The sequence below is a fragment of the Silene latifolia genome, chromosome 4 (assembly GCF_048544455.1).
Source record: "Silene latifolia isolate original U9 population chromosome 4, ASM4854445v1, whole genome shotgun sequence".
Classification (NCBI taxonomy): domain Eukaryota; kingdom Viridiplantae; phylum Streptophyta; class Magnoliopsida; order Caryophyllales; family Caryophyllaceae; genus Silene; species Silene latifolia.
In genome coordinates, this window is record NC_133529.1 from 110,966,892 (window position 1) to 110,980,041 (window position 13,150).

Sequence of the window (13,150 nt, forward strand, 5' to 3'; positions counted from 1 at the left end):
ATGAGGTCACTATTAATAGCGGGCCTAGCGGGCCGTCCATGGGCAATTTTGCTTAGTCCAAGCCCGTCCATTTATTCTAGCGGGCCTAGTTTTCTTGTCCGTTACCCATTTAATTTTTGATTTTTCTTGTCCAAGCCCGCTATTTTAGCGGGCCGAACGGGCTGGGCCAAACGGGTCAGCCCGCACTTGATCAGCTCTAAACCAAAGCCCACTATTTCCAAAAGCCAAGTCAAAGTCATATGTAATCAACACACTAACCATTGACCAAGAAGACTGATGTCAAAGGTGAGCAACTACGGAAACTTCACACCAACAATCAGATTAAAGCGCTACTAGCGTAATGATAAATCCTTTCTTCATCTTCCTTCTTCTTGTCTTAAATTAGTTTGCCTTCGACACAAATTCAAGGCACGTATTTCTAACATTAATTTTACGAATTGATTAATCTTCAATCATAAGTTAAAAGTTGCTAGTTGACTTTAACAAATAAACTTTGAAGCGATTTCGATGTTGATGGGATTGAAGCGTGGATTTATAATGCACAAGCCAAACATATTTGAAAGTATTACTTCGTACATAATTAAGATTATAGATCCAGATGTATATGACTATATGAGTATGATACATCCAAATCAAATTTAATTAAGCTTATATGCAAATTTTTCAAGTTTTTAAAATTTTTGAGTTACATTTTAATTTTTGCGTTTTTCTATATGGTACCCCTGTATTTTTAGGTTTTCTACATAGTACCCCTTCATTTTTAGAAACCTTTATGATACCCCTAACCTTTTTTTATTAACTAGTAACCGTAACCCTCATACTATTTTCCGTCAAATAAGTCTGTTAGTTAATTTGGGTACATATTTGGGTTTTCATTAAGTTTAAACATGTAAGTTTCTTCTAATTGTATTAACTTATACCTATTCTAATCTTAAACCACCTCTCATCCACACATCATCTCCTCTCCCACCTTAAATCCGTCTACACCCTTATTCCACCATTAGTCACCCACAAATTCTTGTTTGTGACGGCACATATCCGTCACTCTTGAGTGACGGATACCATTTTACCTCACAAAGTACCCACTTTTTCTCTCTCTGCAACACTATTCATGTGGTCCCCTTTCTCCACTAACCCGTTTTGTTACTATTTTATCTCAGAAAATATCCGCCACAAATAGTAACCCGTCACAAGGGAGACCAATTGTTAGTCACCACATCCAAAAAGGTAAAATTCTATTTAATTATCTTATTAACCGAGAAAGTGGTGATTAGCCTCCATAACTTTGAGCAATTGTAAGATTAAGCCCATAAGTTACAAATGTAGCAATTAGCCCCCATAATATTTATAAAAAGTGAAATTCAAACCTGTTTTTAATTTTGACATAAATATATCATTAAATAATTTTATATTTATACTCATTGTACATTACATAATTGTTAATATTTTAAAATTATTTAAATAATTTATTAATTAACATAGTTTTTATATAGAATATTTTAAATATTTTCACTAGTTTTAATATAATTGATATACTTATGAAATTACTTAACAAATTCTAAATTTTATGTAATTCATTCATATATTATTTTTCCCCAAAATGTGTAATAAATTTCATACAATTTATAAATGTATATCTACTTTTATTATATTGATAAATTGAATAAATGAATGAAATTGATTTTTTTGGTGCAATTTTGGTTGGAAATCAAAAAATTGAATTCAATTTCACTTTAACTTAAAGTTATGGAGCTTAATCACTATATTTGAAACTTATGAGGCACAATCTCACAATTGCTCAAAGTTATGGGGGCTAATCACCACTTTCGCACCTTATTAACCAATCCTTCTTTTCCACCATTAATAACCCAAGCACCACATCTACCAATACCAACACCAGCTAGCCGCATATCCAACTACCTATCATTTCTCTAATCCACCCACTTATAGGCATACATCATGAACAAGCGAAAAGGAGGCGGAGTGAACGATGAATGAGAAAGAACTCATAATAAGACAGGTGAAGTAAGAGACCAAATCGAGGATATATGACAACGGAGAAGGTCGGTGACGGATGTCAATGGTTAAGGATCAGATAAGGGTGAAATGCAAGAAATATGAGTAATAAGATCATGATTCTCTATTGATGCTCCTCAAGTGCCCAACAATGGTACCATTCCCATCAATTTTATTGCAATTAAGCCTTCCAATAGTTCTTCTCTCCCATCTGAAAATTACAATCGCCTTTATTTATTCGAAATCTCGCTGGAGTGGGGTAAGATTTGAGTGGCTGATGCGGTATAAGGCATGCTCAAGGTTACGGTGGTTGATGATGGAAGATGTAGTGGGTTGTGGATATGTATATCTTAATTAATTCTAACTTAATGAGTGGGTGTATCATGTGGTTAAGTTAAAAGGGTGTGATGAAGATCCATGTCAAGTCCTACTCATCGCCATGTAAGCTTAAATAAGCCAAATAAGTAGCCATGTCAACATATAACAGAGCGAATTAACGGAATAAAGAGTAAGGGTCACAGTTAGTTGTTAATGAGAAAGGTTAGGGGTACCATGTAGGTTTTTAAAAGCGAAGGAGTACTATATAGAAAACCAAAAAATACAGGGGTACTATGTAGAAAAACCCTTAATTTTTTAGGTGTCAAAATTAAATCTAATTGAGCTTATATATATTACTTTTGGGTTTCATTATAATATATTGAGTTTAAAATTTTTATAAAGGCACTCAATTTTTTTCCAATAAAGCTCGTAAAATGTACATACAAGCTCAAATTCTTTATTATAAAACTCCAAATCTATACAATTAGATGTATACAACTGGTTGTATAATCTACTAATTATATTTTGCATTATACTCCCTTCCTTCCACTCTTTTCTTCCCTATTTCCTAAAACGGATTATTCAGGTTTTCTTTCCCTTTCCTTTTTGAGAAAGTTTTTATTAATATTATACTCCTACCTCTCTCCACTCATCAAACCCCACCATATCCTTTATTAATATTTAATTCTAATTATTTCTACTTCTCTTCAATACACAAACCCCACCCATCTCCTTTATTAATATTTTAATCCAAATTATTCATACATCTCTCCAATTATCAAACCTCACTCATATCTTTATCAATATTATACTCCTCACCCTTAATCTCCGTGCCCCCCTCAAAGAGGAAGAAAAGAGTGGATGGGAGGAAGTACTTAACTAGTTTTATTACCTGTGAAATTCACGAGGCTAGCTATGTTGTCACGGTGGTGGCGGTATACAAGGCGGATTTGCGATAACACTACGCCCTACGGACAAAAGAGACTCGTAAGAAAAAAAAATTATTTACCAATACGTATATTATCATAATATATCATCAAAATATATTTATTATTATGCATATGGCCACAACTTACTAAACTTTTGCCACAGTTTATTATTATTTTGTCACGAATATTTCTACGTTTGTGCTTCTGTTTTTGTTTTTGGTTGTTGGTGGGTAGTGGGATGTTATGTTATTTTTTCTATATTTTACTTTGTTATTCTACTTTTTTTTGGCACGTCATGTGTTTTTTCTTTAATTTTTTACATTTTACATTGTTTTTCTACTTTTTTTTATGGGACACATGATGTGTTTGATCTTTTATTTTCTTTGTTTATTATTTTTCTTCTTGCACTACAATGTTTTTTTGTTTGTTATTTTTTTCAGTCATTTTTCTCTCTTTGCCTTTATTTGTCTTTATCTTATTACAACAATAAACGTTGAACTATAAAATTTAATATGTATTTTAATTTTTGATTATTGTTTAATTTATTTTAAAATTAAATAGGCTAAAGTTTAATGTTTATTATGTTATTTATTTGCATTTAATATGTACAAATTCATTTTTGTTTTCTTTTTTCTTTTCAAAATAAGAAATGATGATGTTGCTTGATAAATCTATAAAATATTATTAAAAGGTCAGCCTAAAAATGTCACGTAGACAATGCCACATGAGATAAAAAAAAAGTCACGTACACAATAACATTGTGACTTGACAAACTAATATGACATGGATTATCCAATTTATTATTATATTACATTAATTTAATTCACTTATTTCTTTTAAAAATCCATCCATATTCCATTAGCTTTAAATTTAATTAACTCAAAAAAAAATACAAAAAAAAATACGCATTAACTATAAGTTAATAATTTCAAGACATTTCATATGGAGTAGTATTATATGTATTCAAAATATAAAAAAAAACTGAATACATAAGAAATTAAGAACCGAAGAAGATTAAATGAAGTTGAAAACAAAAAAAAAATTGTATTGTCACTAATTCACTACTTTTTTTTTTAAATTCATTAATTCACTATTATTGTTACTATAACTTTGTTGTATATAGAAGATGTTTTACAGAACTAATTAATCGACAAATAAGTATTAAAGATCATATAAAATATTTTCTTAGGAAAATATAAAATATATGGAAAAGAAAATATTTATTTAATTTAAGTAATTTACAAATAAATTCCGTAAATACTTAAGTGAAATTAAACACTAATAATAGAATTTTAAAAGGGTAGTAATACCGTGTATTTAGTTCATGAAATTATTTCACGTAAAGGATAAGGTTTTGGAAAATATAAAATATATGGAAAAGAAAATATTTATTTAATTTAAGTAATTTACAAACAAATTATGTAAATACTTAAGTAAATCTATACAATATAGCTAAAAGGTCAGATTAAAGCATTTAATTTAATTCGACATGACATTAGCATTTAATATTTTATACCCCATTAATTTCTATTAATTTTTATTGATTATTTAATGATTATTTATTAATTATTATTAGATTATTGGTTAGTTGATATAATTCTTAAAAAAAATGAATGATTACTAAAAGCCCTTACAAAAATGTCATTACATATTGTGTAACATACAAATAAAGAAAATCAAAAGACATCATTAATATTCTAAAATTAAATGTATATATTAAAGATTTGATGAGCTAAAAAAACCAAAAAAAGATGTAACTTACCAAAATTCACATAAAAGTTTCATAATTTACAATTATATTTCATATTTTAATTGAAATTTTGGAAGAGAACATAGATGTTAGTGAATCGGTTAAATTGTTTCATATTAACACAGCTCATAAGATTAAAGTATACATTTATTTATTTCTTTAAAATCTATATAATAAATAGTATAAAAAGGCTAATATTGAGTACATTTTTAAATGACATGTGATATAACCACATGATTTCAAGAAGCCATATTACAAGTCTCATCATATCATAATTATTCTCTTTTATGTCCCCTAATATTTATTCTTACAATTACAATATTAGAAAAAATTAAAGAAGACAATAAACTTTTTATGTTCTTCCACTTCAATACTTTATTCAATTCACCACAAGCATTTAACCATACTTTTCATCTTCTTTCTCCATAACTCATTTCTCAAGTTCCTTTATAATGATTCATATTTTTAGTTTACCTTGAAACTTTTGATGATATTATGACTTCTTAATTACTACTTTTTTTTCTTGATATGATAATGTTTATTCCATGAACACAACAATAGACATGCATTTTTATTATAATTTTTTATCAGCCTACAACTCATTTGTTTTTTTTCATATTCTCTTTTCCATTATAAGATTTTACTATATTGGTCAAACTCATTTGATAATATTTTAAATATATTCGGTATATCTTATGCAATTTTGTATTTCATGTATAATTGATTTTGGCATAATACTAATTTTTACAATTGATTGAATTTTCAGGAGCATGACATACTTGGAGATCAATACGTGCAAATGACAATCGAAAAGTATGTGGATTTTTTAAGAGGTAGCATGATGTTTCTCATTTTTTTCTTGGAATTTCTTTTTTTTGGGAGATTTATCTATTTTAATTATTAATACAAACTCATTTGATAATATTTTACATATACCCGGTATGTCTTATGCAATTTTGTATTTCGTGTACAATTGATTTTGGCATAATACTAATTTGTAAAATTGATTGAATTTTCAGGAGCATGACATACTTGGAGATCAATACGTGCAAATGACAATCGACAAGTATGTGGATTTTTTAAGAGATAGCATGATGTTTCTCATTTTTTTCTTCGAATTTCTTTTTTTTTTGGGAGATTTTCCTATTTTAATTATTAATACATGATCAGTGAGTACAGAACACAATTTAAGAATTATCAATTTTTTTAATTTCAGACATTAGTTCAATATCAGTTCAAACGATATTTGATGTTGGAGGATGTGTTCATATGGATGATCAAATCTGAAGCTCTTGAATGGGGTAATCATCATATTGAGGATGTTTTTTTATGCCGTTGATCATTTTAATTGATATTAGCCTATCTATTTTTGTTCCAATAATTATGCTAAGGTTTTTAGCCTATTAGTTATTCTTGGCCTTTTAGTTATAGTGATATCGACACAACAATTGACGGATAATTCTTACAAGAGAAAAAAAACCATCAAATGATAATTAAATTTGAAATGGAGAGACACATATTCAATGTATTCAATTACTATATTAGTCTTACTTCAATCACTTTGTTAGGGTATTTTTTTTTACCCATTGAAGGAGAAAAACTTGACCGCCTTTGGTAAATTGGCGGTTAAGAAACTCCTCAATATCCGGAGCACCAATATCTTGAAGTTACATAATACATAACCCATGTATAAGTATTAATCATTGATTTCTATATAAACAACTTGTAACATCCTGTAAATTTGAAGACCTTTATTATATTTTAAAAGTAATATTTTAATCTATTTTAATTTTATATTAATTTATTTGAAATAAAATTTATTTGATAAAATATAATCTTATTTTATTTTGAAGAAATGTAATTATTTTTGATAGTTTAGAAATGTTTAAAAGTGATTTAAACTATATTTAAACCTTTTCCCTTGATAAAATAGATTTCGGATAAAAGTCGTAAAATTGGGATTTTCCCTGTTCTTACGGTCGTTGGGTAAACGAGTTTGGATATTGGGCATATGAGTACTTAATCTTTTAGTAAAATCGTGTTTAAGAACTTTAATTTTCTCGAAAATCGCGTTCGACGAATATTCCTAATTTCTGTCGAAACAAACCAAAACGTAAACAATTGAAACTCACCCAAACACCCTACCCCAAACCATGCACCCTCCATCCTCCATGGGTCTCCTCTTCATCTTTCATTTCCTCAATTCTCATTCTATCACTTCCTTCTTCCAAACATCAAATTCATCTCAAAAATCCTCCTTACAATCCCTAAATCCACCATAACTTCTTCATTTCTCCACCAAATCGCATAAAAATTATATATTCGAAATTCTCTCTTCAATCCTCACCTACCAGTACGCTTTATTTTCATTTCCCCCAATTTTTGTTTAAGGCTCATCTTTTAGGGTTTTCGAATTTAAGCTTAATAATTGTGTTTTTGTTGTTCTTATAGGTGAAGAATATGAAGATGAGTTAGAAGACTCATATATTGTAGAAGATGATGCATAATTTTGGGTTTTAGAAGCTTTCTCAAGTTATTACTTGTCTCTTTGCTAGCTTAAGGTAACTATTCCGAGTTACTCGACGAATTAATGTCACATTAGTAATTGTATTTGTTGTTTGTTGTTGTTTGTTGTTGTTGTTGTTGTTGTTGTTGTTGTTGTTGTTGTTGTTGTTGTTGTTGTTGTTGTTTGTTGTTGTTTGAGACGATCTTGTTGATAAATGAATGAATGGAGTAAGATGAGTATGCTTATGTTTAATTTATGTTACCCATTTGTATATTATTGTTTGGAACAAATTTGGATGAGAAATTATGTGTTGTGACAAGTCCGCGTGTTGACTGGAAGCGTCAGTACCGGACCGAGACGGTTTCCAATGTTTCCAAAAATATGACAGATTGAACGGCATCGAAAAAATTAGGTGGTTTAGCCACTTGAATCACTCAATTCGGAGTCCGTATGAGTAAATGACGTCGTTTTATCGATTAAAATTTATAGAAAAGTTTACCCTTGTGTGAGACGGTTATTTAAGCTATTTTATTATGCGAGATTTTTGTGGAATTAGTTATTTTGTAAGTTGGAATGTCTTTCTTTATGTTGATAGTGTTCACATGATAGAAATTGGAAATAGCATGAGAATGATATTGTGATGAATTTTGTGATTTGGGCCAATGTAGGCCAAGACTCTGAGCTGGGCCAGATTGACCGAACGATTTTGGTCAAACTAGGTTTAAACCGGTCAGCCTCGATTTGACCGATGACCCGTCGCGGGACTCGGGTCGAGGGTTTGTCTTTGAGGTGAGATTGGTTGTTATTGGATGTTTTATGTTATGCCTTGATATTTGTAATTATCATTTCACATGTTGGTTGTTGGATGCTTTGGATGCCTTATGCTTGAGTCTTGTTGCCTCTCTGCCATTTTAGCTTGTTCTCATGGATTATGGTACTGTTGGTTAGCTGGAATTTGGATTATTATTGATATTGGAGATATTGTTGGATTGTCAGCTGAATATGCTCTTGCGTAGTCTTTCATATGCTAGGGTTTGTATGATCATTTGTGTGTGTGCAAGTTTGGACTCTTTGCCCCTCTTATGGTTAATTGGGTGCCCTACCTGTCTTGTGTGGTGTGGGCTAAAGTATTCAAGCTAGGACTAGGCGTGTATTTCAGCCTTCGTCATAGATAGGCCCTTATAGTCTTTGACGAGTGTATGTTCACAGCTTAATAGCCTTTGTGTCTTAGCTTGGTGGGCTTATATCCAAGTTAGGGCATGACCTCCTGACGTACTCTTAGAAGTATGTGGTCAGTTTAAGTACTAGCCAACCCTTTGGTGGACTCCTTAGGGGTACTCAGGTGTGTGATCATGGGTCTTGGATGCGGTACTTTCCGCATGTCGCTAGGTCTGCGCAGGTTTAGGAGTAGGGTGTTTACCTTACCTCGTGGTATAGACTCGAGTTACAAAGTGACTATTGACTGTAGTAGGAACTTATGTCTGTCTCTAGATATATTGTCCTTTCTTGTTGATGATTCTATGAATCATAGAAGGTGAGATGCAAGCTGGCTATGGTTGATAGAGTTTGGATTCCTGGATGTTATGTGATTCACATGATAGTGTAGTATGAGTCGGTCTAGTATTCATATGCTAGGCCTATGTGTTGTTATATTGTTGTTCACAGGATGAGTACAATTGTTTAGCATCTATATGCTAAGGCTATGTGTTATTCATATTTATATTCTTATGTTTACATGTTATATTAATTATGACATTTCGTGGCTGGGAGAACTCGGAGTTACTCCCCACTGACTGTGGCTTTCGTATTTGTATAAAATGCGATTGACAGGTAGGTGGTGCATATATGTGGTACATGGACGAGCTAGCGAGCAAATTAACCTTGGGACCTAGATTGACTTTATTTTATTGTGACCCTTAAACACTTTTTATGTTATATACTTTTTAGGGACATATGTCTCCCTTTATCATATTTGGGTTGTATAACTTTGTTTCGCGACTTTAGCGATGTTTTATTATGAGATTTATTTTAGACCTTGCATGTTTGACAACTTCCCATTTGGATACTTTTATAACAGGTTCAGGTTTTAAAAATTACAGGTTTTTACCCAAATGAACCTATTATAAACATATCTATGCAGTTTTATTCTAGAATTACGTTTATTTTTCCGCAATGAATGAGGGTGTCACACAACTGATGTCTGTATACATGTAATTAGACTATTTAATTTGAGTATGATGAATTGAGAATACAAATCATTACTAATTTACGAGTTAGAATAAATCATGAATCATCAGAGCAATGAGCAACGTCACCCGTTCAACATATACATTCAAAAAAACTATATATTAAATGCCTAAATCTCATTAATTTACTAGGTTGTTTATATAGGAGAAGAAGAGTTATTCATGATTAGATTTTTTTTTTTGTATCTTTTACAAAGACCCACATTTTAACGACAAATTCAATACCTCTATTCCCCACTAATCTCATACTATTATTATTATTGTTTATATTACCGTGTTATTATGTTCAATCTCATAATTTCCATCCCATCTTATCGTCTGCAATGTTTCCAACAATATCTGTTTTATACAAGTAGTATTAACAAAAAAAAGAAAATTTTTATAGGACCCGTGATTTTTCACGGGTTTCAAAACTAGTTGTTCTTAAATAGTTGAATGGTGAAATGTTATGCTTTTTATTGTCTTTTTATTATATTTATACGTTTGTTTTACTCATTTTAGTACCTTTTGCGCAATAATTTTCAATTGCTACCCTTCCCTTCTAAGCCTAATTCTCTCAATTAGTAATTATATATTCGTATATCTTAAATTAATCATATTTTTTCAATTATGAAAAATAATTTGGACATAGAACATGTAATTAACTTGTTACTTATATAATTATGAATCAAATTAGTGTTTTTTATGTTCTTTTTAGATTTTTTTGGTTTAGTTTAGGATTTGTGGTAAGTCATAAATTATCGATTAGGGGGCCTCTAAGCTCGTCTGATTCTCGTTTGCTCTCTGCTTAGTTGTTGAGTGGGGTGCGTTGGTGGTATGAGTGGAGGACGACCTAGAATGAGCAGCGTAGGAGATGGAGGGGAAGGAGGATGGCTGGCCTGACGGTGGTCGGCGACGATGAATGAGAAAAAACTCATAATAAGACATGTGAAGTAAGAGACCAAATCGAGGATATATGAGAATGGAGAAGGTCGGTGACGGATGTCAATGGTTGGGGATCAGATAAGGGTGAAATGCAAGAGATATCAGTAATAAGCTCATGATTCTCTATTGATGCTCCTCAAGTGCCCAACAATGGTACCATTCCCATCAAATTTTATTGCAATTAAACCTTTTAATAATTCTTCTCTCCCATCTGAAAATTATAATCGCCTTTATTTATTCGAAATCTCGTCGGAGTGGGGTAAGATTTTAGTGGCTGATGCAGTATAAGGCATGCTCGAGGTTACGGTGGTTGGTGATGGAAGATGTAGTGGGTTGTGGATATGTATATCTTAATTAATTCTAACTTAATGAGTGGGTGTATCATGTGGTTAAGTTAAAAGGGTGTGATGAAGATCCATGTCAAGTCCTACTCATCGCCATGTAAGCTTAAATAAGCCAAATAAGCAACCATGTCAACATATAACAGAGCGAATTAACGGAATAAAGAGTAAGGGTCACGGTTAGTTGTTAGTGAGAAAGGTTAGGGATACCATGTAGGTTTTTAAAAGTGAAGGAGTATTATATAGAAAACCAAAAAATACAGGGTACTATGTAGAAAAACCCTTAATTTTTTAGGTGTCAAAATTAAATCTAATTGAGCTTATATGTATTACTTTTGGGTTTCATTATAATATATTGAGTTTAAAATTTTTATAACGGCACTCAAATTTTTTCCAATAAAGCTCGTAAAATGTACATACAAGCTCAAATCCTTTTTATTATAAAACTCTAAATCTATACAACCAGATGTATACAACTGATTGTATAGTCTACTAATTATACTTCGTATTATACTTAATTTTCGCACTACGTTTTTTTACTCATTTTAATACTTTTTGCGCAATAATTTTCAATTGCTACCCTTCCCTTCTAAGCCTAATTCTCTCAATTAGTAATTATATATTCGTACATCTTAAATTAATCATATTTTTTCAGTTATGAAAAATAATTTGGACATAGAACATGTAATTAACTTGTTACTTATATAATTATGAATCAAATTAGTGGTTTTTTTATGTTCTTTTTAGATTTTTTTGGTTAGTTTAGGATTTGTGGTAAGTCATAAATTATCGATTAGGGGGCCTCTGAGCTCGTCCGATTCTCGTCTGTTCTCTGCTTAGTTGTTGAGTGGGGTGCGTTGGTGGCAATTGGAGATTTTACAAGTTCTGTTTTCCACCATATTATTAGAGAACTCACGCACAAAACTCGTACGATAAGGAGGATGGCTGGCCTAAATTAGTACTCTTTTATGCGTTTTCGTTTGTATGTGTTTTATTTTCGTTCGCTTTTTATTTTTGTTGGTGTGTTTGATTTCTGTTTTGGGTAATACCCACTTCTTGTAACCGTAAAAATAGAATAGAACACAGGCCCCGATAATGATGCCCTGGGTTGGCCTATCGGCTCCGGCCCAAATTAAGGAGACTACTGGGCCAAAGTTGAGCCGTAACATTTGAAAGATTTTTTGGGCCTGCTACTGTTAGAACATGCTTTTGTACATCTATTTTGGCCTCCCTTCACTTACCCAACTCTAGTCATGGGCTCTAGACATGGCAAATTGGTCATTTGGATTGGGTTCGGGTCGGGTTATTTTTGGGTCAACAAATTATCGGGCCACTTTGGGTTGGTTTATTTTTGGGTCGGGCCACTTCAAATCGGGTAATTTGGGGCCATTTCGGTCATGATTTTTGGGGTCACTTCAAGTCGATTCACTTTGGGTCTATCGGGTCACTTTTAAGTCATTTTCGAATTTCGGGAGAGCCTTATCAAATAAGGTTAGTTTTAACAGATCTAGTTATGACCGTGATTTGAATTATGCGCTTTATACTTATTTAGTAGATCTGTAAGCCGCAGGTCCATAACATAAGTACATGTACTTAATTTTGGTGAACTAAGTTTGTCACCCAATTCAGACACTACCAAATTTAAGTAGAGTGCAGGACAACAAAAAAAAAAAAAACTCTTGTTGAGAAAAAAAATGGATTACTCTTCTTTGTGAAGGAATAATTGCTTTATAAGAATCGACAAAACTTATGCAATTCAAATAATTCCGAAAATCTAAGTTAAAAACTTAACCAACCGATTGACAAGATGGTGAATCTAATATTGACCAAAATTGGATTCACCTTAATTAAAAAATATCAAGTCCGGGTAAAATAGCTTTAAATCACCGATATAATAATTTATATCTTTAGGCTAATTAGATGTGATGAATTTTATATTTGAAAATCTAACATGAGTTGAATAACAAAATAATTGTAATGAACTAATAATTGCTTAAGGTAACCTGTGTGAAAATGTCCTTTTATATATAATAAAAACATTTATTTGTCTATGAGTAATATAAATGAGATATTAACCCGTAAAAAAATCATTTTACACTATCCTATTCTATAATTTTTAA